This window comes from Ambystoma mexicanum, chromosome 6p, assembly GCF_040938575.1.
Source record: "Ambystoma mexicanum isolate Mex_15411 chromosome 6p, UKY_AmexF1_1, whole genome shotgun sequence".
Lineage (NCBI taxonomy): Eukaryota > Metazoa > Chordata > Amphibia > Caudata > Ambystomatidae > Ambystoma > Ambystoma mexicanum.
The window spans coordinates 162,646,867-162,674,467 of NC_090935.1; the positions used below are offsets into that span (position 1 = coordinate 162,646,867).

At 46.7% G+C, this 27,601-nt stretch overlaps 1 protein-coding gene across 2 annotated transcripts in view; it reads left to right on the plus strand.

Moving 5' to 3' along the window:
* Positions 1–27,601, plus strand: part of KIAA1328 (KIAA1328 ortholog) — a 1,369,495-nt gene that overhangs the window by 428,972 nt on the left and 912,922 nt on the right. The window lies entirely within an intron of this gene.

Sequence of the window (27,601 nt, forward strand, 5' to 3'; positions counted from 1 at the left end):
CTGGGAGAGAGGGTTTTTTCACGAAAAGCGGGAGAATCATTTTTTCCCATTGATGTTGGAATAATTTTGGGAGGGGGAAAGTAAAAAAACAGCAACATTGTTTTTTTTTTTTTTAATAAAAAAAAGGGCGTCTCTCGCCTAATGCGGGAGGGTTGGCACGTATGACCTAGGCTGACGGCACTAGCCTTAGAGTCTTGCACCCGCCTGGAAACCAAAGTAAATGGTTTGATTCGTACCCTTTATTTTAATGTATAGTCGAACAGTCAAATGGTAATTGATGGACCTTTTTAACAACGCAAAGCCCCATCGTCCATTCTCAAAAATTCATGATACAATGATGTACTTATACTTAGAAAGAATACCTATAGTTTTGTATTTATCTAAAAATTACAAATTAGCGCACTCCTTGTATAAAGTAACCCCATGTCTGGGTTTTTTGGCATCAGAAGTTACTAGTCGCGTTTTACATCAATCTGCTGAAAGTGGCCCTTATTGTAGCTTTTGTGTCTATCCATCATCACTCCTGCTCCCTGATGCCTCTATATCTTGGCCATTATTTGACGCCTCGAGACCTGATTTGGTCTCTATCTTTTTTACCCTTTCTTTGTAGGCACTATCAGCATACAGCTGCGGTCTATGTTTTTATTCATTTTTGGTTCTTTTCTTCACTCATATTGGGTCCTATTTCTTCCTTGCATATGGCTTACATGAAAAGTCATTAGGATGAAGATGTTTCTACATGTCATGAGAATTGCTCCAGTGAAATGTGGAAATTCTATTCTATGGGCATGACGCCACACCAGGATAATTGTGAATTTTCTCTGCCTCCTTGGTCTCTGCTGTTGTGGAAAGGGGGGTCACTAGAGGAATGCAGGGGGAGCGGTAGCAGGATCCCAGCTATTTTCTTTGTACTCTGATTGCATATGGCCTTCTATTGCCACCCTAATTCACCCTTTCTACTGCCACATGAACAGTTCAGGGGTGGAAAAATGCAGAGAGGGCTATACAAAATTTCAAATTACAGATGGTTGCCTATCAACAACTGGGTGCATTTCAATTCTTGGTTCCAAATAACATTAACCAACTGTAGCTGCACTCTCACCTATCGGATGTCACTCAGAACTCTACTTTTGAATACATTTCAATGGTTGATAGTAATCCTTCTATGATTCTATGTAGTATTCATCTATCTATATATATATATATATATATATATATATATATATATATATATATATATATATATATATATATATATAATGCTTAGGTATGTTTCTGTACTTGGCTGATGCAATTTCTCGGTATTAGGTTGCCCTCTGCTCCCTATGTGTGCCATTCCGCTTCAACAACAGCTATCATTTTAACTAACAGAATGAGCACGGTTCTATGCAGGCACCTTCAACTTCCTCAATCACAAACATTCGGAATAACTTCAATTGACTTCTTTACACTGCCACTTCTCTTCACACAGGGAATGGTGGTTCCAGTGTCAATGGACAGTTAATTGCCGCCTCAAAGTTTCAGTCTCTAAAAAGCGGGTTGCTGTAGGACATATGCCTTCTTACGAGCTAAAACTGAAATTAGGTGGTGTAATTAGGCTTCTCCAGCATTGGATCTTTCATGGATTCACATGCTTAGAATATTCCCCGTCGTCAGACTGGGAACCCTCGGTACACATATATAGTCGTTTCCTATAGGAAAAAACTTCCGACACTTGTGTGTCCTATCCACATCTACGTCCTCTCTGGGGCCGTTCACGCATGCCCCATAGGACGTAGCGGTATAAAAGCCCCGCCCCCGCGGGTCCCGTCAGATTTCAACCGTCTCCAAAGATAGTGGGATCTCCTCGCGTAGTCTCTACTGCTAGATTTTTCGAATTGTCGAACTCCTGTGAGTTTGTTAATTTTTTCGGAATGTCGGGAAAACCTCTTTTTCGCCCGTGTGCCACGTGCGGATTGAAGAAGGTTTACGAGGGGGATGGCCATTTAGACTGTATTTATTGCCTCCACCCTCACCACTCGGCAGACCAGTGCGAAATATGTAAAGGTTTCTCCCAGAAAACCTTGAAGGATCGAAATCGTCGGCTGGTATCCTGGTTAAATGACGGTGCGGGAGCGTACCCTCAGTCAGAAGTGGGCTCTGTGCGCAGCGTTGCCTCTGCGAAAACATCAGGAGCCCCTCGACGCCCAACTTCATCGGAACCTCCGGCTAAGAAGTCACGACCTGTGGAAAAGGACGTTCCACGAAGTCACTCTTCTAAGGACTCTTCTAAAGACTCTGCAAGAAAGACATCGTCGTCAACTTCGTCGAAGAAAGGAAAGGAAAGGCCTAAATCCTCCTCGGGCGATCAACACAGATCAGCCACCAGTAGAGAGTTGGATAAACGCAGGGAGAGCGCTGTGAAGGCGGGACCGCCTAAACCACCTGCAGGCCCAACGTCGACGACCCAGTCGGTGTCCTCACTGCCTCTGACGCAGTCGATTTCACCGGTCATCAACCCAGCGACGACCTCGGCGACGATGTCCTCGCCTGGAGACCAGAAGTATTCGATATGGGGCTGCCTGACACATTGCTACAGGAACAGGCAGCGTCAATTGCCTCGAAAGAAGACGACGGCTTCAGAATTGTGAGCCCGGAGGACCTCGGTCTACGAGCCAGGTTTCCATCAGGAGCAACCTGCTCTCGGGTGTTTACTCAACCTCCAAGCTCTCAGGCGACCCTGTCCATGGAGGTACTGTCCTCCTTGCACTCGCTGCTGAAATCGCTGGACGAAAGGCTACCACCTATACCGTCGACACCCCCCGTCGACAAGCCCGGCCCTTCACACCGCCCGACTGGGGTTCCAACTATTCCAGCAGTCCAGGAGGAAGGTGAGCTTTCGGACTCCCTATCTGACCACGGGTCAGCGTCAGATATATCCCTCTCACCATCTAGGGATCCATCCTGGGTGTCGGATGTGGAAATGGAAACACCGAAGAGTCCCACTCACCCGTCACCACCGGACGATATAGGTGCCTTTCATTCCATGATGGAAAAAGCGTGCAAGGGGTTTGGCCTGGTCCAACAGGAGGAGAAAAAGGACTGTTTTCTTTTTGACCATATGGGCAAGAGTAGACGCTCAATATTCTCAATACCCATTTTAGACCATGTGTGGAAAGAAGGTGTTCAAACCATGCGTCACCCATTTTCTGAGCCTACTGTCAAAGGCCGCATTGAAAAGAAATTTAAGGTACCAGACTCTACACCGAAGTGTCTTTCGGCTCAGCCTACACCGGACTCGGTGGTGTCGTCGGCGGCGACAAGAAAAGCAAAGGCCCAACATAAATGCTCTACCCCTCCAGATAATGAGGCGAGGCGCCAAGACGTGTTTGGTAAGAAAGTTCTTTCTGTGGGGGCCTAAACGGTGAAAGCAGCTAACTCCCTGGCGATTGTGGCCAGATATGACAGGGAGATGTGGCACCGACTGGCACTTATTCTGGACCACCTCCCTGAAGAACATAGAAGAACGGCTATGTCCCTGGTTCGAGAAGGCGAAGAAGCATCTAATCATGCTATTAACATAGCGGTGGACCTGGCAGATTCGGGTTTTAAACAAATAAATAACAGAGTTGTTCTAAGACGCCAGGCTTGGCTTAAGTGCACCAACTTCATTCCCGAAGTACAGTATAAAGTTTTGGACATGCCCTTCGAAGGTCATCTTCTTTTCGGAGAAAAGGTGGACGAGGCCTTGAAGGGCATGAAGGAGGACTCAGATACAGCACGCTCGTTGGGTTCTCTCCAGAGTGGTAAGCCCTTTCGTTCTTTTCGTCCCTTTAGAGGAGCATCTGGAAATTCAAGATTCTCAGCAACCAGGGATAGATCTTTTGGTAGATCAGCGTATCCTTCTCAAGGATATAGACGCGCCTCTCAGACCTCAAGCTGGCGCAGAAACTTCCAGTCTTCCAAGAGACGACCAACTTATTCGTCGTCGACGAGCAAACAGAAAGACCAACAATGACGGGAAGCGTACCGTTCTGGGAGGAAGAGTGTCAAGCTGCATCGAGGAATGGGAGACCATCACAACAGATCAGTGGGTTTTGGACACTGTGAGGTACGGACATTCCCTACTGTTCAAATGCAAACCTCCAAAATGTCCACCAACACACCTATCCCAGCCACATCTAAACATCTTGCGGCAGGAAGTAACACTCATGTTACAGAAAGGCGCCATCGAATTAGTCCCTGCATCGCAGAAAGGCCTAGGGGTATACTCATGGTGTTTTGTAGTAAAGAAACCAAACGGAAAATGGCGCCCTATTCTCGATCTACGAGACCTCAACAAGACCCTACAGAGTCAAAAATTCAAAATGCTTACACTGCAGGAGGTGATCAGATCCGTCCAAAGGGACGATTTTTTGGCGTCACTGGATCTACAGGACGCATACTTCCACATTCCGGCGTGTCAAAAACACAGGAGGTTTCTGAGGTTCATGGTAGGTCAGACACACTACCAATTTGCAGTGCTCACATTTGGTCTAAAGTCCTCCCCAAGAACGTTTACAAAATGTTTGGCACCTGTGGCAGCCTGGCTGCGAAAGGGAGGGCATCATGTATACCCGTACCTCGACGACTGGCTTGTGAGGGGATCCTCCCCAGCGTCGACCAACGACAGCGTACAAGCCACCTTACAGCTTCTGCAAACACTGGGGTTCGCAGTGAACTTCGAAAAGTCTTCTCTAAAGCCCTCAAGGAGCTTGAAATTCTTGGGAGCTCAATTCGAAACCCACTCGGGAATAGTAAAACCGTCCCTAGACAGAATACTGAAGATCGAACAACTGACGAGTCGACTTCGCCTACAGAGCACCTTTTCTGTGAGAAAATATGTGGCAATCCTGGGTTCCATGGCTTCATGCATCCACCTAGTAGCAAACTGCCGATTGTTCATGAGGCCTCTATAGGAGTTCCTGTCGGACAGATGGAAGCAGGCCACGGGCCGGTGGCCAGACAGGATAACCGTCGACGACGAGGGTGTCATCAGATCCCTCCAATGGTGGAAAATCTTTCACAACCTGGACAGAGGGGTTCCTCTACAAGAGACGGAATTTCAGAACACCATCATCACGGACGCCTCCCTGACAGGTTGGGGAGCACACATGAACGATCATCAAACCCAGGGCAGATGGTCTTCGACCGAATCGCACCTACACATCAACGTGCTGGAACTGAGGGCAGTGAGATGGGCCTTGAAATCATTCCTTCCACATATCAAAGGATCAAAAGTAAGAGTGCTAACAGACAACACGGCAGCCATGTTCTACTTGATAAAGCAAGGCGGCACCAGATCCAGGACTCTTTCGGCGGAAGCTCAAAAGATCTGGCACTGGGCGTTGAAACACAACATATCCTTAGTGGCTTACCATCTCCCGGGTGGGAAGAATGTGCAAGCGGATTCCCTGAGCAAGACAATGGCTCAAATACACGAGTGGGAGCTGGACACCGGTCAGCTACAAATAATCTTCGAAAGGTGGGGGACCCCATCAATCGACCTCTTCGCAACGAAAGAAAACAAGAAATGCGAACAGTTCGCGAGCAGATGGCCTCAAAAAGGATCCCTGGGGGAAGCGTTCTCGTTTCCTTGGACGGACAAATTCCTGTACGCTTTCCCTCCGCTCCCCCTTATACGGAGGACAATCCAGGGGATTCGCAGGTACAAATGCCGGGTCATCATAGTGGCACCGTATTGGCCGAGACAACCATGGTTTTCCGACCTCGTACATCTGTCGTTGGAACAGCCTATAACTCTCCAGAAAGTGCCGAACCTACTGTCCAGGGACAAGGGAACGGTGTGGCACCACAATCCGGACAGCCTCAACTTAACAGCATGGCTCCTGACTTTTCAGAGTTCGGCAGCTTGAAAGTCTCGTCGGATTGCCGGAGAATTCTGCAGGTGGCTAGGGTCCCTTCGACTAACAAATCATACATATGCAAATGGCGAAGGTTCTGTACGTGGTGTCAAACACAGCACGAAATTCAGCCTTTAGAAGTAACCCCTGAGCAAATTCTTCCGTATCTTCTTCACCTAGCTAAGAGTGGGCTGTCATCGTCGTCCATCAAAGTGCACTTGGCGGCCATTTCAAGGTTTACGAGGAGGAGGCAGTCTTCACCATTATTCAGTGACAGACTGGTGAAACATTTCATGAGGGGTCTCTTTAGAACTTTCCCCCCTACGAAGCGGTTCCCGCCGTTGTGGAGTTTAAATGTGGTATTGGCTGCCTTAATGAAGCCTCCATTTGAGCCAATGTCCTCTTCATCCATGCAGTTCCTATCTTGGAAACTGGCTTTCTTAATTGCCATTACATCGGCTAGAAGAATGTCAGAATTACAGGCATTGGTCATAGATCCTCCATATATGAGATTGTTTAAGGACAAAGTAATTTTATCAACTAACCCTACTTTCATCCCGAAAGTACCGACAGTCTATCACAAGCACTCGACCCTGGTCCTTCCTACTTTCTTTGCGTCCCCGTCGTCGTCGGCGGCGGAAAAAGCCCTTCATACTCTGGACGTCAAAAGGGCGCTAAAATTTTACCTGCAAAGGACGCAAGATATCCGAACTACCAGACAGCTGTTCATTGCCTACGGTCCGTCGGCGAGAGGAAGGGCAATCTCCAAGCAAGGCCTGGCTCGTTGGGTCTCTTCGGCAATTACTTTTAGTCACTCCAAGGCTGGGAGACCCCTACAAGAACGCCCTAGAGCCCATTCCACGAGATCGACAGCCTCCTCCGCGGCTCTATGGGCAGGAATTCCTCTGACAGACATCTGCCAGGCGGCATGGTCTGTCCCACATACGTTTACACGCCATTACTGCCTGGAAAGGCAGCACACGGATGAGGTACAGATGGGAAGGGCAGTCCTGCGCCATCTGTTTCAATGAGGTAAGCCAAAAACGGTTAAGCTTTGTCGTTTGCCTTGCCTATTCTGGTTCGTTAGTGTGCCTGTTTTGAGCAATATGTATTATGAATATGTATATATCGGAAAATATGTTGCTGCCTACGTGCCTATATATATATATATATATATATATATATATATATATATATATATATATATATATATATATATATATATATTAGGTTTTGGGGTGTTTTTTGTCGTGTATGTTACATTGCATTCTCACCTCCTTCTTTTAGGATACTGCTATACAATCTATTCTAAGCATGTGAATCCATGAAAGATCCAATGCTGGAGAAGGGAGTAGTTTCTTACCTGTAACTCCATTTCTCCAGCATTGGTATCTTTCATGGATTCACATGCGCCCACCAGCCTCCCCGGAATGCAATGTGCAAGATATGTGCATAAGCAGGTTCCCCTTTCTACTTTGGAGGGGCCGAAATCTGACGGGACCCGCGGGGCGGGGCTTTTATACCGCTACGTCCTACGGGGCATGCGTGAACGGCCCCAGAGAGGACGTAGATGTGGATAGGACACACAAGTGTCGGAAGTTTTTTCCTATAGGAAACGACTATATATGTGTACCGAGGGTTCCCAGTCTGACGACGGGGAATATTCTAAGCATGTGAATCCATGAAAGATACCAACGCTGGAGAAATGGAGTTACAGGTAAGAAACTACTCCCTACTACACAATCTTATGCCATCATGGGGACTCTGCAATGGAACAAGTTTGACAATTATGTGTCTACAAAGACACATCCTAGAGGCCCATGTAATCGATGGGACTTAGATACTGTTCTTATACCGCGCATAACTCTCATTCCATCTGATACAAATATGCCTTTCAAATTAAAAAGAAGACAGTTACCTATACATTTAGCCTTTTCAATGGCCATTAATCAGTAACAGGAACCTACGCCCCCTTCCTGTAAGCGATCAGTGGTAGCTCCAATATTTAAATAGGGGGAGAGAAGTGACCCTATGAATTATCCACCAATATTGACCTTTAAGATATGCTAGAACAGCGAATGTTATGCCGGGAACAGATAGTTATCCATATATAAATAATCACATTTCAAATGTTTTACTTTATTTTCTAGTGTAGTGGAAACCACTCACATCATTTCCCTCTTTTTGTCCTCTCAACCCCAATATATCTCTTGCACATTATGAAAAAATGTGCAACAATATATCAATTAGGTCTCGCATAATTCACAGACATAACATTTGTGGGACATTGCCTTGTCTTAAATATTTTTAATTTGCACATTGTTTCCGACAAAGCAGTAACTCATATATTATTCTTAACACAATTGAGTCTTGCATTTTCTATCTTACTGTTAAGATGAGAGCAGAACATAATATGTCTGCTCTTCATATAGTGTGGTTAACCAGGAGGAAGAGTCGGATTAGGACCTGGCATGTTGAAAAGGTTTTGTTTAAATAAAAGCAAAACCTCTATCTAGCCCTATTGCTAAAAGGATAATTCTCTACCTACCAAACTAAACTAAGGTTGCTTGTCAAATGTCCAAATGTATATAGTCCTTGGTCCAAAACCTACTGGCCTTACCGCTTACAAAAACATAAGAAAAACAGGCCAGGACAACGGCCTCCCTACTTCCGCTTTGTTTTGACCAAACTACTTGGGTTTTCTTCTAAAGAAGGGTTTTTTCAAATGTTGAAATTTCAAAATAAAGTTCTCCAGCCTCTCTGCATGATTTCAGTGCAAGTAATAAGTCTTCACACACATCCAACACTTACCGTTCTTTAACGGGAAATGAGATTGTCATACTATGATTCCACCATTCTTGCTCTTCTATTTTATAATGTTCTTGTTTAGAGTCTATGCCATGGAACCCTCAAGGTTCTCTCTGATCCCAGTCTTTTCCCTTATTGTTCGTATTTCCAGGGCTCCCAAAGCCCTCTTTCCCTTTGATGTACTTACTTAACAGGGTCTTGACTGGGCGTCTGCTTGTATTCAGCTTTGGATTTCTCAGACTCCCGTAACCCTTTAGGCTTTTCCAACACTTTGGGATACACTACGGGTGGCTCACCTCTGGGAAGAAGGGAATATCCCTACACTGCAAAGTTAGTGTCAAACGTATATGTTAACAAACATGTTGATATAGTGTTTTGCCCTCAACTCCATAAGCAGGTCATTTTCAAAAGCCTTCATCAGGACAAAAGGCACATCTAAACAAAAGGCATCAGTGTCCAAAATATTGACTTTGGTACAATGTTCCTTTTAATGATCCTCTTTACAATTTAGAGAACCTGTCTATGGATAAACATTATTATTTAGCCTATTGGCAAGGTAAACATTCTTAGACTAATTTGCAAACGTTCTCTAAATGTAGTGACACCGTTCCATTTCCTTTCACACATTCTTTGGTCCCCTTCTCTGTATGAGAGGGAACTCAATATTACTTTGTTTAAAAATATTTGTTAAGAGTCCACATTCTTACTATTCTATCAGCATCTTTTCCTTGACCAATTTCTCTTAGTGTTCTCAAAATGGTCATACTCTTTCCAATTTTAATTGGCCTCCCATTCTGTGAATGCAAGATACATGTTTTTTACATCTTTTGTGACTTTTTCCATTTACACATCTGTTAAAATTATTTCTAAAGCCACCGGTTTTATTGCATGCATGGGTTGGAAGCAGGTCTGACCCTGCCAAGAGGAGATGGGGACCCTTTCCAACCTGGGCAGGAGGCCTACTAAGCTGTTGGCCAGATGCAGTCCTGCCCAAGTGGTGGGTTAAAGTAGTTGGCAGAGCTGCAATCTCTGTCGACACCCCCTGCACCTCTTATGTACCTGGTTGCAAGTAGAAAGTACAATTTTTGATCATCCTGCAACTACTTTGGATCATCCAATTTCTGCTGTACAACATGCTGACGAGTGTAGTATAGGAATCATTGTTGAAGAGAATGAAACCAGCAACCACCGGAGAGAGAGAAGCATCAGTGAACATCAAGCCTGCAGAATGTTTCTCACGGCGGACCGTCAATTGGGACGCTTATCTGCCATGCAATACTAACTCAAAATTGACATTGGTTGTAGGTGGCCTCCATGGATAAAACATTGCAGATCTGTGTTTGGCAAGGGTTAGGGATTAAATAGCACTAAATGGCTTCCTAAATTTATAACCCAGCTTTTGAGGAGAGCAAGGCAGGGATTGGCCGGGAGAGCCAGCTTAGCACTAGAACCATTGGAAGGAAGAGGAGGGAAGAAAAAAAAAGGAAGAATAGGGGCTTGTGGGTTGTTCGAGTGAAGTCAAAGGGCTAGGAGGTAGACTAATAGACCAGGCATAACTGGTAGGATGGTGCACTGGAATGTGGCGGGGACTAGCGGAGAGAGTATTGAAGGTAAGGTTTGTTGAGAAAAAATGCTAAGTATGAGAGTGCATGTAGGGTGTGTGAGTGAGACTAAGTGGGGGTTGTAAGTGAGGTTGAGTGGTAAAAGTAAAAGAGTGAAAGGAGGGCGAGTGTGAAAGCGGGATGGGTGGAGTGTATTGTGGAGTAGAGAGTAGAGCGGTAGTATGGAGTAGACGTGGGCAGAATTACTTCGTAGGAACAGAGGAGAGGGAGAAGAAATGGAGAGTGGGAGGAAGAGAAGGGGGGAATAGAAGGAAGGAAAACATGCAAGAATTTCAGAGTGAGGAATGCCAGTGTGTGAGAGGGAGAAGAGCAAGTTAGATCTTGGTGGTTGGAAGGCACCAATTCCTGTTTCAAAAACCATTAGTTATTGTGGTACCCTAGGTTCAGATCCACCTACAAGACACTGGAGAGAGTCTGATGGATATGGAGGTTGCCTTTAGGCCCTCACCATTAACCAGACAGACCTTGGATGATAGGGGTTATCAATTTCTAGTGACTGTCTTGGGTGATTATAAAAGCCCTTTTTCTTTTTCTTTTTCAGTTCAACTACAGTCTAATATAGCGATCACCACCAGGGTGTACATAGGTGGAAATGGCTGACGAGCCTGATCCCAATTGGGCCCAAGCAAAGTGAGGACCTCTTCAAGGACTCGGAGCCATTATCGGTCCTGAACACTCCCGGACAAGGGGGTTGTGGCTTTTCACACCCCATGTCCTCCTTCAGTGGTGCACATAGTCTGAAAGGAGATGGGATCAATTTCCCAAAAAAAAAAAAGATGCCATAAGTTCCTCTTCTATTTTTATGATGAGTAAGAAGAGCGAGCCTTGTTGGCCGGGTGCTACAGGCCACAAAGCAGCAAGCTATGTTTGTGCTAGGGTGAGTGAAAGAGGGGAACAGTACAGGATGTCGGGGTCATTGAGGGGGGGGGGGGGTAGAGGAAGAGAGAATGGGGCACGCAGACAAAAAAAAGTCAGCACCCGTGAAAGGATAGAAGGTGGCTGTACATGAGGATTGCACTTGCTGCATCCACCCGCGTTTCATGCCACCCAATTGGCTGAGTGCTGCCTGATTTGCTGAGCAATATTCCCCCCCCCCCGTGCAAATAGTAACAGCCTGCTAAGCCTCCACACTTTGAAGTTACTCCATTGTGCTCTTCTTAATTCACAACTTCTAGACTTTGCTACCTGGAGGCCAGTGTGTAATTACTCCACACTAGATTGTATTTCCATTTTAAAGTTCTGATTCAAACTTCTGACTCTTTTCCCTCCCCTAAAATGGTGTCATTATCGTGATACATAGAGCACTTCTCAGATATTTTCTACAGTGGTAGGCATTTTTCCTTTCCTTGTGGTGTCTCTCCTTTTGTTCTTGGGCTAACCGCCATTCAGTTTGACAGTTCAACATCTTTATTCTCCTCAATGTACCTCTTTATTTGTGTACAGACTGGACTACTGGCTTCTTTTTTCAAAGATGATGTAAGGCCTTCTCAGTGCATCATTAGTCATCCCTTCTTTTTACAGAGGCAGACATTTTTCTTGTCAAAATGGTGCACAAGTTTTCTCGCACGTTTATCAATCTTACTGTTTTGCCTTTAACTGACATTCATTCTTTCGGTATGACTACATCTCATTCCTGATATTTAATGTATGCATGATGCTAGTCCCTCCAATACGTTTTGCAATTAATGTATTCTTTGTGACATCACACAGGTAGCATCGGTTTACAATATCAGTGACATCACAAAGATAGCATATGTTTCCAATATATCCTTCTACTAATTGGAACACTAAGCTCCAGCAGAGGGGTATGTGTTTTTTTTCTTCCACAACACTTCGAGGTAGTTGGTACAGTTTGAACCCAACATTTGTATGTTTTATAGCTCAGGTGCATTTTCTTTACATGGATCCTGTGAGGGTGTGCACTCGCCTGCGCTTTTTTGAAATTTTAAATGAAATTGAATGATGGTAGATAAACCTCCATAAAATGTGTGTGGCTAATTCACACACATATTTTCCTATGCTCTCCGCACAACATACAGATAGGGCCTCATTACGAGTCCGACGGTAGCCGTGCCGGAAAAACCGGCAGGCTGCCGCCAGACCTGTAATGCCATTCCGCCTTCGTGATTGCCGTAATCATCGGGGCATTACAACCCCATTGACCCGGTAATTCCAGAGGTGGAATTCTGTAAATCCTCATTCACATGGTGTCCCATAGGACTCCATGGGGATGGGGAACATGGAAATACTGGTTCCATGTATGACAGAGCCAGTGTTTCCATGTCCGTCTGCAGGCGGGTGGTGTTACCTGGCGGGAGTGACACCTAACCACCTGCAGGACTCGGAATCAGCTGGTCTGGAAACAACGGTGCCGGCAGATTTACCGCCACTGTTGTTTCCGGACCGGCTGACTTGTAATGAGGCCCATAGACCTGTGTACTCTGGGTGGACACAGCCTACAGGTGTCGTACCCCCTATGATATTTAGTTGGAATATGACAGCCAAGAGTACATCAAGGAATCTCAGAAGGGGGACGGCAAAAACTTCCACCTGCCATGGCCAGCCTAATTAACTAACAAAGGCTCCATGAATACCTCCTTTCCTTTGTTAGCTGCTGGTGACAGCTTTGCATACTAATCAGAGTTAATTCAAGCAGGCCCACGGGAGGCCTGGTCGCAGGACTAACAAAAGACAGGAAAACCCCAACAACCTTTGATATGTACTGTGTCAACATGAAGCCATCTTGCACTCTCAGTATCAAGTGCAGTGACCTGCCATGTCTGGGTCCATGTGTTCACAGTATTCATCCCCAGAGTGGGACCCTATTCATAAGGTACGAGGATGTAGTTTGGCGTCGACCAAAAGTCTGGTCTCGCCACAGCTTCAAGGGAGACCTGCTGCTGCTTTAATCAGGAACCACAGAGAGCTCAATTAACCAGAGAGACCCTTTTATCCACAACAGACAAGACATTTCTCCTCAATAAAAACCTTGCTAATATGTGGTGTTCCTCAGGGGTCATGTTTGTCCGACCTGCTTTTTAATATTTTTTCAAAGCTTTTGTGTGACATGCTGTTAACACTTGGTGTCTGGTTTACCAACTATGCCGACGACACCCAATTTGTCTTTCAGCTGTCAGGAATGTATGAAAATGATGCTCAAGGAGTCAGAGGTGTTTTGCGCAATTCAAAAATTAATTGCGACAAATTCATTAGCGTTAAATGAAAAAAAACAGAATTACTAATAGTTGGAACCCTCAAAAGCCAAAAAAAAAAAGATGAAAATTAATAGCATCTTGGTATCAGATCATGTATAGACTCTTGGGGTCTTCATTGACTCGCATCTATCTTTTAAGAGGCATACCTAGTATTTAAAATCCACATGTGCATTTTACTCCAATATATTGTGGCAAATTCGCCCGTATTTGACAGAGCATAATCTAGCTATGATTGCTGCTGATGCCATAATAAATTCTAAACTAGACTATTGTAATAGCCTACTGATGGATACCTCTAAGACTAACTTTAAAAAAATGCAAACAATACAGAATGCAGCTGTCCGGGCCGTTTTTGGTCTAAGGGACGCTCCAAGATCTCATCAGCAAGGAGGAAGCTACATTGGCTCCTGGTTGAACAGAGGATTACATTTAAAGGTGCAGCATGGTATGCAAATGCTTAGGAAATGCACCAAACTATCTAGTTGGTAAGATAGAAAATGCACCAATCAGAAGAAATCTCTGTTCAAACGGAAATCAAGCTTTGCATCATCCACGACAGACTCTACAAAGAGTCGGTGGAACCAACTTCAGTTTTTGGGCACCTATGATCTGGAACTCCCTCCCTCCAGACCTTAAGAACAGTGCGTCTATCATCATATTTAAGAAACAAATTAAGACTTGGCTGTTTGACGAAGAGGCTGTTTAGTCATCTTTTAATCTTATCTTCCTTCAGAATATCAGAACCCTGCTGTGTTGGTGTTTCATGTATTTTGTCTCTGTCCTTGTGAGCGCTCTGAGGCCTGTGGGCGAACGGCATTATATAAAAATAAACCTAGATTGATGGATAAATAGATTGGTGGGACTTAGTATTACATGTTTTCACCCCTTTACCTGTTTTGTTGCAAAGCACCCTGCTTATGGCCTCATGCATACAGTAGATTGTTGGTGGTGACCGAGGATTGGTTCATTAAGGTAGGCTTAACCTACACCAATCGCTGTGGCCCATTTGGCTTTAAAAGACGGTCAAGCCCCTCTTTTGGCAGATCTGAAGACTTTTCAAGGAGTAACTAGAAGAACTCATTTGGACCCTGGCTGATGGTACAGTCTGCCTTACAGCCTCTGCCAGTGAAGGAAGGCCAGGATTTCCAAAGAGGGAAGCAAGATCCCACACCTAAGCATCTTCTAGGCAACAGAGGGAGATACCGTATCTAGAGCACCCTCCAACAGCTCCAGAACCGGTACCCAGCCAGCACACAGCATGCCCTGCTATGTTCTGCAAGCAAGCTTCCTAGGTGGGAAGCGCCAGAAAGTCTCTGTACCAAACCCAGGACAAGGCAGGTGCCTGCAACCCTCTCCTCAGCTTTTGGCCATCCCGCTTAATGGACGACTCAAGCCCAGTGAAGAAGCTAGGAGGAGTACATGGACACGCATCAACCCGCATCTGCCTTGAAGGACATTTTTGAGCCAGTCCAGCCCCTCGAGCTTCAACTCACAGCACCGCTGACTGTTGTCACCCCGCAGTCGCCAACGTCGTCAAGAGTTGCCTCGACCTCTGCTTCAGATCCTCCAACCAGCATTGAGACGATTCCGGACCCTGAGCTGCCGTGTAGGCCAGCCTGCAGCCGTCCATGCAGCCTCGCTCGCCGAACTGCCTGCTGCCGGATACCTGCAGCTGTCTCCCGTCTTGAACTCTGTCGCACCAGCTGCAAAGTGCCCTGAAACCGACTCAACCCTGTCGAGCACCAAGAACTTCTACAAGAACATGGTACATTGTGGTTCTGTTCCGCTGGTCCTTCTCCGATGGCTCTAGTGACATTTTATGACCCATTGCTCTTTTTGGGCTGAAACCAAGTATCCTTGAACTATCGATTAATTACTTTACCAACTACCCTCCGGTCAGTATCCAGAGTGCATCCCTTTTACTTATTGAAACTTTGTCCTCTGCATTCCTTTACAGGGTGGGTTGTATTTTGTAGTATTCTAGAACTGTCTGTTGATTAAAATAATAAAGTAGATATTTGTATAGAACCTTGACTGGACAGTGCCTTTTATGATTGGGTAATAATTGTATTTTCGCTGTGTTGCAACTAACCAACGATCCACGACCTTGTAGAGACAAGCCTGCTGTCCGTCCACGTTACCAAAAGTGTACAAGGAGGTTTATAACTTGCTTGTGTTTTCCAAGCTGTTCGGATCCCTTCTGGTGTACTAGAGATGTGGGGCTGATTGTTTAGAAACCTATTTTCATCCCTGGACCACTGGTACCCCGGAAGTTGATTCGTCACAAATCCATTGTCTTGTTAGCCCTTGTTTTACAGTATTTAAATAATAAAACCATTGTTAATCCCATTTTAATTGTTGGTTTGTGATACCACCTCTAGGTTTCTTTGTGCTTGCTGTTGGACAAACTAGAAACAAATGCCCTTTGCAGTACGTCTTTGCATTGATCTACTTAGTTAAAATATGTTTTCATTGCATTTGGATTTACCCCAGCCATATGCGATACTCCATTACAGCATATGATAGCCACAGAAGATGTGACCTTTGAGAACAGAGCGTCTTTCATAGACTCATTAATTACGATACTAACACGTTTGAAAAATCACCTTCCTGTGTGAAGACTGGAGGCAAGTATTATGCTTGTTAAAACTGTACTCACTGTTAACGATGTTGACTGTGCAATTGGCTTCAAGTGAAAATCCTCTAATTCAGATTAGCCCGGCCCGTATTCAAGACTGACTCTTGCTTAAAATGCTTCCGAAGTAATTGCTCCTCTGGGCAAGTAGGCGCCAAACTGTGATGTATCGACACCAACTTAACTGAAAATCCTTTGGTGCGGTCTCACCCACATGGGAGAAGAAACTGGCCTCTGTGGCTTGAGTACCAATAGAAGAAACTGCGCATCCCTTCTGCCGTCAGGTCACTGACATTCAAGCCTATTATATGAAATGTTCGAACGTCAGAGATCTGACGACCCGATTTTTATCATAACAGCATGTTTAGCTTGCAGACCGGGCCGTCGTGAATATATGTTCATTAAAGCTCCTGACGTCTAGCAATTTAAGGACTGGATTAAAGTCCACGGAGTGCAATAGCAAGCCGCCAGGTGTGTGATGAGTAACTAGCATACTAGAGGGGTTTCTCCCCGTGGAACGCCCTCAAAGGGCCCACCAAATTGGCAGAGGGATGAGTATTTACTGCACATTAGGCTTTTCGCTTCTGCGCCAGGTCTGTGAGGTAATTCAGTACTGTAAAGAGAGAATTCAGTTTTGGGGGATTCTGCTATGCCATTTTATAGGAACCCCTAGAGAAGACCTTTTGCTTTTACATGCTAGTTTTCCTGGCCCTTTGACAGTGTTTTTGTGGTTCATTTGCCATTTATGTGCTGTCCTTTGGTAGCACCTGTGGCTCCCAGGACAGGGGTTTTTAAGCACCCCATTCTGGCAATAGGGTGGTAATGTCGCCCTATGCTAATTTGGAGGTGTATGCTCGTGGCAGCTGTAGTTTAGTTTTGACATCGCCAGTGGTTTAGTCTATTTGCTGCATTAGTAGCCCAGTGTACCAGTATAGTAGCCGTTGAAGAACCAATGTATTTCCCCCCCCCCCCCCAAGTCCAATCCTGCACCGTTTTGTTTCTGAGCCTTTCCTTTGACTTTGTAAACCTAAATGGTGGCTGTGCCCACTCTGAACCAGCTCTGCATCGTGTGCTTTGGACTGGTTTAGACTGGTACCTAGTCCCAGACAAGCCAATACACACAGCTGATGTGGCTGTTTCGGGATCCGGTCTTCAAACGAAGAACCCAGTTGACTATTCAGACAGTGCGTACAGAGGTCTGTCTAACCAAGTCTCCAGGTGGTCTGTGACTTCTGAAACACAGAACTGTTCACCTGCCAATTGCGGGAATCTGTGAACTGTCTGCAGAGTGTGTGCCACTGTATGGAAAAGATCTGGACTATACTCTGATTTCTAGTCTCCCCTTAAGACAACAGTGGCAACAATCTTTTGTGTACTCGGCAACAAATGTGGAATGCGCACTTCGCTGCTGATTTATAGGCTTGACGGCTGGCACGTTGTTCTCTTGCAAGAGGCATTTGTGTACTTCACCCTAGGCTAGGACCCTGAAGGCGAGCCAAACGATGCATACCAATTGCTTAGTGCTTTTCATCTGCAGTTCTCCTGGGGACCACTTCCCCCAAAAATAGAAATTCTTCACACACTCCAGACACCCCTGATCTCACCCCCCTATTTTTTGCGCCTAGAGCCCTATTATGTGTGCCCTTTGACAGTATTCCATTAATGTACCATACTAAACCTGGCCCATGTAAAGTAATACCCTAAATAAATGTAAAAACTTCACCCCTGTTACTGCTGCGCTTCCTGCACCCCATTTGGACCTGCTCGCATCTAACCCTATTAACAAGTTTGTAGTAAAGCCGAAAATGGCCTTGCCGTGCCACTTTCCTGTGATGTAGCCACCAGTGGAGAGCCACTTTGGGTTCTTCTGATTGATGCCCCATTTCTGGGTATGCTATCCTCTTGCGCAGGGACAAGATCTTTAACGGATGAAGGTCACGATTGTGATTTCGTCATAGTTAAATGACATGTCTTGAGCCTGTGAGAAGGCCGATCACTCCTGCTAATTCACAGAAAGTAGTCTGCTTCTCTCCTAACGGGAGGCATGCCTACCCGTTTGATCATTCAGATCTGGGAGTGATGTTTTTACTGAAAACCTATGGGAATCTAGCTTTTGAACTTCCACGAGAATGCACTTTTCTTAATTCACCAAAACCCTAAAATCTTCAGGAGGTTTGTAGCCATGTATATACGCTCTAAAAAGGCTGTCCTGTCATCTGGAATCTCGATCATGTGATCCATAATCGGCCTCAAACCTCATTCTCACAGGAAAGTTACTAACAGCCATATAATCTTCGTGAAGCACAGAGTTGCTGATGATCGCCTGATGGGCAGGTTTCAAATTCCCAGCACTGACCTTCCCAGAGGAACTGCGGGACATAAACAGGAATGGACAGGTACTACTAGTCAAGTAGCTAGTCCCATCGGATCAAGATGCCTCCCAGCATATGTATGCTTTTCATTTGAAAGTACTAGTACAATTCTCCTATGTTCACTTGTCTTGAGGTTGCTGACTGGCTTTACCATCGGATGCCTTTTTACTAGGAAAAGGTTGATGATAAAACCTTGGGGACGTCTGGCAGAGGGTACTATAGCTCCTTTGCATCCTAGCTCTTTGAATTCTTTGTCAATGTGCCCACACTTCTCCTGAGAAGATAACCTAGGAGAGGGGCGCAAGTCCTGAAGACGGAACCCTGCTCTAAGTGAAATGTCCGGACAATGTGGTGCCCTAATACCAAATTCCAATTCTTAAGAAACAGTGCAGCACTACTTCCCAATTACGGTAACTCTGGGCTTTTGCCTCCCATATGGATTATCATTGGACTGCAGAGAAGAATGTCTCCAGGTCTGGTCTTTGGATCCTCTGCCACGGGACAGGAGGAGGTGGTCAGTTTGTTAATCCTGCCAGTATTGCACAGCACATTTTCCCCCCTTGATCCGGCTGCCCAATTTGTTTCGGAGAAAAGAGCACCCATTCCTCTTTTTTCGCATTTACAAAGGTTTTTGGTGCAACACTAGAGCACTATGCCTTTTCTACGGCAGTATATGTCTACATATTTCATAGGATCTTTAGCAAAGGAGTCGACAAACTGGAGTACTTGAGTAGGCCCCCCCTGCTTCTGATGATGCAATCTCCCTAGACTTCTGTTAATTCCACGAAAAGGCCATTCCTTAATTGTGTGGTAACCTTATAGTTCACATTTCCAGACAGACCCTCGACCAGTAAGTCAGCTTTGTCAGATTCACTGCAGACCCTATGTCCATTGCTCTTTGGGTCACATCCAAGGTCTTTGGCTTAGTAGTTTACCCTGGCAGGACCATCAAGTTTTGCCTATGCTCATTTGGGTTCTTTCAGTAATTTCCCCATGAAGAGAAACATTTTCGGATCTAATTCCAGTATCATCGCCACCTTCCCCTCTGTCTGGTCTTGGACTTTCTACCCTAAATTTTGAGCGTGCTTTGCCAAGGGCTTGCCCAGTCTTTGTTTGAAAAATTATGTGCCATAGGAAGGGGTGCAATCGGATGATTAGGATGAATTAAGGCTTCGAGGTCAAAAGTCCTTGGACGTTTATTACGGTTTGACTGGCTCAGCCATCTTGTCATCATGGGAACATTCCTATTGACGGGACACTGACTCCAGCTGGTCAAAGGTCCCTCCAATCTCTGTGTTGAAATTTCATCTGTCTTTGGCCCGTGCAGACCTACAGATAGGGAGAGTGAAGGGGTATCTTGCGACCATTTCGATCATCGGAGGACCCCGGAGCAGGGATTATTTTTTCATGATCCCAACGGTCATTCAATTCCTGAGGGGTCTTTCCAATTTGATTTCCCACATGCCAGTTTTTTGTTCCGGCGTGGGATTTAAATTTAGTGTTGACAATTTTAATGGGCCCTCCATTTGAGCCACTGGATTGTTGTTCTTTAAGACTGCTCACCCTTGTGGTGATTTTCTTGGTTGTCATCACTTCCACTAGATGGGTGAGAGCTCCAGGCTCTACCTGTTAATTATCCCTACTTTGAGAAGGTGTCATTGAGAGTTAGACCCACCTTCCTTCTGGATGTGGTATCTGATTTCCATCTCTCTAAAAATATTCATTAACCTGTCTTCTTTCCTCCAACTCATCCTTCAAAAGCAGAGGGGCATTTCCATTGGCTGTATCTGGTGCGGTCCCTCATGTTCTATATTTCTCTGATGAGAGAACAGGACTCATTGGTTACGCTGGTACCTGAGCTGGCCTGGCTGTTACCAAACAGCCTCTAACTCTATGGAACATTCTCTGCATCTTGGAATGGTACGATCTGGCAGGCAATGGGGCCCCTGAGGGTCTCAAGGCTCACTCCACCAGAGGGTTGGCCGCCAACTCTGCATCATGAAGTGCCTGTTCTGAATATTTGCTAAGCGGCTACGAGGGCTTCATTGCATTACTGCTTGGATTCTATGTCTGTTCAGTATGTTCGTTTTGGCAGAGATGTCCTTTAGAGTTTTCTGGTTTAGGTGGTATTTTGGCTACCTTACCTCCTCCAGGTTGTTACATTGCTTTGGGAGCCTATCATAGGTTAGGAATCCGTGGGAGGAAGAACAGATTACTTACCACTCGGTAATGTTCTTTTTTAATGTGTGTTCCACCCACAGATTCCTCATTGCCCTCCCTACCTGGTCCCTCAGCATCGGATCGGAGTGCTAGGGGAAAAGAGGAAAACTGAGGTCAGGGAGTTCAGCGCATATATATTAATATGCTAACCTAACTATGGGAAACTGGGAAAAGTTTGAAGTGTGGTCTAAAAAAAACGAGGCATATACAGAGAACATAGTGCTGTGGCTACGCTACATTGATCACCTCTGTCATCTGAAAGGAAGTGAAAAAGTATGGGTCGACTTTGTAAAAGAACTGAACAAAAACGATTGGAATCTTAAAATCATGGAAACTCACAGTCCAAACTCCATAGTGTTTCTAGACATCACAGTGAAAATAGTGGACCAAAAAGCAATCTGTGAACTTTACAGAAAACCAACAGGCTCCAACGCTCCACTCCACGCTAATAGTGGTCACCCTTAAAATCTTATATGGAGCATACCCTATGGTGAGTTCATCGGGCTACAAAGGAACTGCATCAACATTGAAGACTTCGATACAGCCAGCAAAACAACTGCATGGGGCTTTAAAAAACAGAGTATCCAAAGAAAAATATCGAACAGGCCCATATAAAAGCACAATCGGGAGACTGCTCGGGGGCACAGAGAAGATGGCTGCATTAAAATGTAGCTCCCGCTTCCCCCCGCAGCAAAGAGAAGTGATTGAGCATTTCTGACCAGAGCAAACAGAACACGCAAGCATACCCCAGTGAGAGAAATCCTGTGGGACTTTGATGACAACGGAGAGGTGTGGAATGGCGAGTAAACGGAGAGGTGTGGAATGGCGAGTAATATGGGGTAAACAGTGGAACAACCCAGAGCAAGGCCCAAGTGAGGACATAGTGGGGATAAGTCCTGAACCCCAGAGTATATGCACTGGCGGAGCGTTCCACTACTAAAGCCCCGCAACACGCCCTGCAGAGAAGAGGGGAGCGGAAGACCAAGGCTGGAATCGGATTCCCGGGCACCGGCCCATGCAAGTTAACACCACCGTGAGGGGCGCAACGAGAGGGTCTGCAGTGTAGCTGACGGGACTGTAGAGAGACAGGAGCCGTGCCCGCCCACGAGGTGAGCAGACAGACGGGACTGATGTAAACGGGGGGAGAGAATGGCCACCCACGGACGATCCACTGACTAAGACCTGCCCCACCCCCACCCAACAACAGAGGAGGGAGAGGTACAGTGGAGGGGTGGGGGACAGACTGCGTGCCGGGAACACTTATAATGTTCAAAACACCCTGCTGGGCCAGTGCACAAACTGGGAGGTGGGGGCTTCCTAAACATACCGCAACAGCTGCAAACAGAACAGTGGGCACAGGCCACACGGAACATTCTCCCCACTGAGGCCAAAGTGGGAAAACCCACAAGGGAGTACAGGAGTCCCCAAGGGAAGACCAATAACCCAGGAACAAGGTGGACACACACAGAGGCGGATCAGAGAAGCCCAGGGGCACGCCACCACACCCGAAACACCCAGAGGACATATGGGGAAACTTGCATCGACAAGGAGGCTCCACAGGTTCCTAGGAGCCCCAGAGGTACCCATAGCACATAACAAAGCACAGTGGCAGTCTGGGGAAGATGCGAGGGACAACCGTGTAAAACAGAGACCCAGCAAACACTCTGCATAAGGGCCCCAGCGAGTCCCCGCCCACAACTAAGAGGGGATGAACTGAGGAACAGGGGAAACCAGAGGGGGGGCCAGGGCCTGTGGACCACACAAGTCATGTGCCTAAGGGGAACCAAGGATGCACGCGCAAGACTGGAGACTGCCCCAGAGTGACAATCTACCTGTAAGAGGAGAAGAGCTCACGCTGCCTAGGCAGTAAGAACAGAAGCAGTGCCATAGTAAGCAGCTGCTACATAAACCTGTATCCAACTGGGTAGCAACCCGCACATGTCGTGCCGCGGAGAAAGGAACAGCGCTACAGGAGCAGCCAAAGGTGACGGCGACAAAAGGGAGTGGAGGGGAAAGAAAAAGACAAGTTGAGGCGGTTTGGTGAAACATGGAGGGAGGAACGAAGAGCGCAGGAGGTACGTGGAGCCACAAATGGAGCAGGACAAGAGGGGACCGGCAGAGGAGGCCCAGAGAGGAAGGAATAGCGGCAGCACCAGGGGGAATCGGAACGTAGCCCCGGTACAAAGCAGAAGAGGAACTGGGATGGACAGTGCAACCTCGCAGTTGGGGAAAACAGTGGGAGCACTGAGGGAAGGCACTGGAATCGAGAAAGATGACCGAGGTAGTCCTGTCCCAGTTCTTGACGAAGGAAGACTCAGGACATATACTGGTGGAGATTAAGGCCCTACGGGGAGACATACAGGCCTCGCTTACTGATCTGACCGGAAGAATGACAACTGTGTAGAGGAAAGTGGAGGGCCTGGAGCATAACCAGTTGAATGCAGAGATGGTCGAAATGAAGCCTGGCACTAGAATGACCAAATTGGAGCTTCGCAAAGAAGTAGTAATGATGAAACTGAGACTAGAGAAAGATGGAACAACATAAGGATACTGGGCATGAAGGAAACGGCAAGAGAAACCCCCCAGACAAGTGTAGGAGAAGGTGCAGGCACTGGTGAATCATCTGTTCGAAGCAGAAGGGGGGGGAGGAAACAGGTGCAATTCGAAAGGGCACACAGTGGTGGGAGGCCATATGGGAATGGTGTCCGTTCCAGATTAGTAACGTTTCTGAGTTATAAAGACAAGACAAAAGTGCTGAACCGGGCAAAAAAGCTAAGAGAAATAGCCTTTGAAGGTTCCAAGTTGGCAGTGTATCAGGACTTGTATACCCTCACTTTTTCCAGACGTCGGGCCTGTAGACCCCTCACTAAGTGGCACCAAGAGAAGAAAATTAGATACAGGTGGGGATATCTGTTCTCGCTGCAGTTCAAAGTGGACTTGGTGGACTACCGTATAACCTCCGCGGAAGAAGCAGAGCAGGCCTTAAGTCATCTCACGGCAGACGCAAGGGAGGAAATAAGAGGCCCTGATGGACCTATTACGAGCAGGGATAGTCCAAGTACAACACCCGGCCCGCAGAGGAGGAGGAGAGGACAAACAGGTAGAAAATACATGAGGCTAAAAGGGCCTTCGCCACACAAGACACTGAATATGTCAAAGTCCTCACAGGAGAACGGCTAGAGACCAAGACTAATGTGGAAGAGGAAGCGACAACCACTGCCCCGGAAGAAAAGCTCGCAAATGAACAGTGATTGCCCGACTGAGGGAGGTGTACATCTCCACTACAAGGTGGCCCTCAGTGAGAGAGAGGGCGTCTCCAAGACTTATAACAAACTCAAGTTACAGTTGATACAAGTTAGTGTTGTTGTGGGGTTTTTGCAGTTGGTACGGCACCGGGGAAAGCGGCAGCGGCTATGAGAGAAGGTGCTCCCATGACAAAGGGGAGGAGGAAACGAAAGAGTCACAGGATAAATTAACAAGGATGGGGTGGGCAAGAAGATGCATTCGTTATGGGGAGAGGTGTATCAGACAGGGGTCTGGTGGGGGGAACACTGAATGTAAAAGGCTTAAATTCCCCTACGAAGTGGTCCTTAGTTGCCAGGGAGTTCCGTAAAGCATCTTTGGATGTACTAGTTCTGCAGGAAACTTGCTTAATACAAGGGGAAGAACGGGCATTTAGATAGGACAGGTCCACTGGGCGTCGGGGAAATCCAAAAGGGCAGGGGGCAGAATTGTCTTGCACAAACAATGTAAACTACAGAACTGTGTATCCACCAACTTGCTGAAAGCCAGAATGCTGATTTTGCAAGGGAATTTGGAAGGCACAAGGATTCTACTGGATGCGGTCTATGCACCCAACCAGGGACAGGTGCAGTTCATATCCAGTGCAATTCAAGGGCTGGAGGCCTACTTATATATTATTGGGGGGGACTTTAACTCCTAGGCGAACAAAACATGGGACAGGAGGGCCAAAGGCTGCGATGCGCCTAGGGAGGGGGGAGGATAGGCAGGGGCACCTGCACTCGAATCGCAAGGCCTGATAGATGTGTGGAGGCAGCAGCACCCGCGGGAGGAGGGATACACCTTCTTCTCAGCCCTGCATAAGAAATACACCAGGATTGACTACCTATTCCTTAACAGTGATCAGGGGACAAGAGTAGTGGGTAGCAAAATTAGGCGAATGGGTTGGACCGACCACGATATGGTACACATGACCCTAGATAATAGAAGGCTCCACAGGCCGGAAAGCAGCTGGTGCTATAATGGAACGCTCTGGAGGGATCCTTCTTTGCGGACCAATTGGCCGAAAGGATCACAGAATACTTTGAGCTAAATGACAATGGGGAAGTAGGCATGGCAGTGGTCTGGGACGCAGGGATGGGGCAAGGCGTAAGAGAGAAAGGAACCCGAGGGAGGACAGGCTGCGGAAAGAGATAGTGGAGGGAGAGTAGAGGATGCATGCTATTGGGGGGGGGTAAGATGAGATCAGAGTGGAGATACTAGCTAAGAGAACTGAGCTGAAAGCACTGGGGATGGGGGAAACAATGTGGAAATTTAGATTTCACAAACAAAAATACTACGAAAAGGGGGACAAGGCAGACGCGCTCCTGGCGACCAGACTCCAGGCGCAGAGGGTAGAGAGATGGGTGTACAGCCTTTGAGATACCACGGGGGATACCCACACTGCACCAAAAGAGATAGCAGAAAGGTTAACCCAATATTATGAGAAACTGTACAAATCTGAGGCCCTTAGTGGAAATGCCGCCGTGAGAGAATACCTGAGTAAGGTGGGCATGGCTAAGTTCATGAACTCCGAGGTGTAACACTTAGAGAGCCCAATAACAATGGAGGAAGTTGAGGGGGCAATATTGCACCTCCCAAACTGCAAGGCACTTAGGGAGGATGGATACATCATCAGGTTCGTGGGGGTACTTGCCTGCCATATGGTAAAACTGTACAGCCACATCTTGGAAACAGGGGAGGCGCCAGCCAATTTTTGTAAGTCACTAATATCGGTAATCCTGAAGGATGGTAGGGACCCAACCCAGAGCTCGTCGTACCGCTCCATCTCACTCCTGAATGTGGATGAGAAAATATTTACGCAAATTTTGGCGGCACACTTCGAAGAGAAGCTGCCCCGAATTATCCACCCAGATTGGATGGGGTTTATAGCAGGCAGAGAGGGCCCAAATGCGATCAGGAGGACGCTGGACCTTATGGAATATGTCGGGGATCAGAAGACTATGCATTATTAAGCCTGGACGCGGAAAAAGCCTTCGACCGGGTCGAATGGGGGTTCCTGTTTGCCGTGCTAAGAAAAATAAGAGTGGGGAACAGAATGTGTACAGCCATTGTGGTGATCTACTCGGGGCCCACGGCAAGGGTAGTGGTAAATGGGACAAATTCTAGAGAATTTGGACTTGGTAGGGGTACCAGGAAGGGGTGCCCTCTGTCGTCTCGGCTCTTTGCCCTGGTGATGGGACCACTGGGGGATGTGATACGAAAGGATGAACAGATAAGAGGTACATTTTATTATGATGTACCTCTCTGAGGGAAGAGAGACGGTCCCGAGAGTACTCCAGGTGAGAGGAATCACTGAGGAACAAAGAGTAGAATGGGGAGATTTGGGTATACAGATGGAGGAGGATAGCATAAAATACCTGGAGGTAAGGATCCCGCGAGCACTTCACAGCCTTTACGAGAAGAACTCCCCCACCCCCACTATTAAACAAGCTCTTCAGTGAACTGGGTCCCTGGATGAAGCTTACCATCTCGTGGGTAGAGCGGCTGAATGCTCTATAAATGGTTCTTCTCCTGAGAGTGCTATATTTATACCAAGCACTACCAATAGAATTGCCAGATACACATTTCGTAGAATTGAAAAAAAGGATAGTGAGGTTCCTCTGGCAGGGGGCAAAAACAAAGGGTAGCATATAGACTGTTAGCACAGCCCAAGGAAAAGGGGTGGGCCTACCTGAAATGCTCACATACTACAGGGCAGCTCATTTTAGAGTCATAGTTCCTCACCTGCGGGGAGCGGAGCAGAAGCAATAGGTGGGAATCAAAAACCATCTCTTTAGACCAGTCACGCTTGGAGAATGGCTTTGGGCCCCACATGAAGCAGCCCAGAGAAAGGTGAAGGTGCACAGGATTTTGGGCCCTCTTTGGAGGGTCAAGAGGGAAATGGCAGGGGTCACGACGTGGCCCTCACCCCTGAGTCACATTTGGGCCCCGCAATTAGGGACCGCATCCCGGGCCACGAAAGGTTTCAAGATTGGTTTGAGGCGGGGGTGGAAAGAGTGGGGCAAGTGCTAAAGTAGGATGTGTTTATAGAACTAAGTGAGCTGGAAATGATTCTGGGTGGGGGTAAGATATCTGTATTCAAATATTTGCAACTCAAAGGAGTGTTGATGTCAGACAGCCGGTGGGAGGAACTGCAGAGAGAACTAACGCATACGGAGGGTGCTAGGCACAGAGAAAGGGACGAGAGGGCAAATCTCCTATCTATACCAAGCCTTACTAGAAGCGCCAGGTGGGGAAATCGAGACACATAAGAGGAAATGGTAGAGGAACATGGGAAGGGAAATGGAGGGAGACCAAAGGCAAAGGCCATGTGTGAATGCGAACCGTACATCGGTGGCCTGCCAATACAAACTACATGGGCTCAAACTCCTATACAGGTGGCAATGGGACCCAGAAAGGCTATCAGATGTACCCTGGAGCAGACCCCCACTGCTGGAGGACATGCAGGCTTAGAGCAGACTACTGGCACATGTGGTCGGCATGCGCAAAGGTACAGGAATATTGGAAGGAAATCCTAGGTTGGAAAAGGATCTTGGATGGGGTG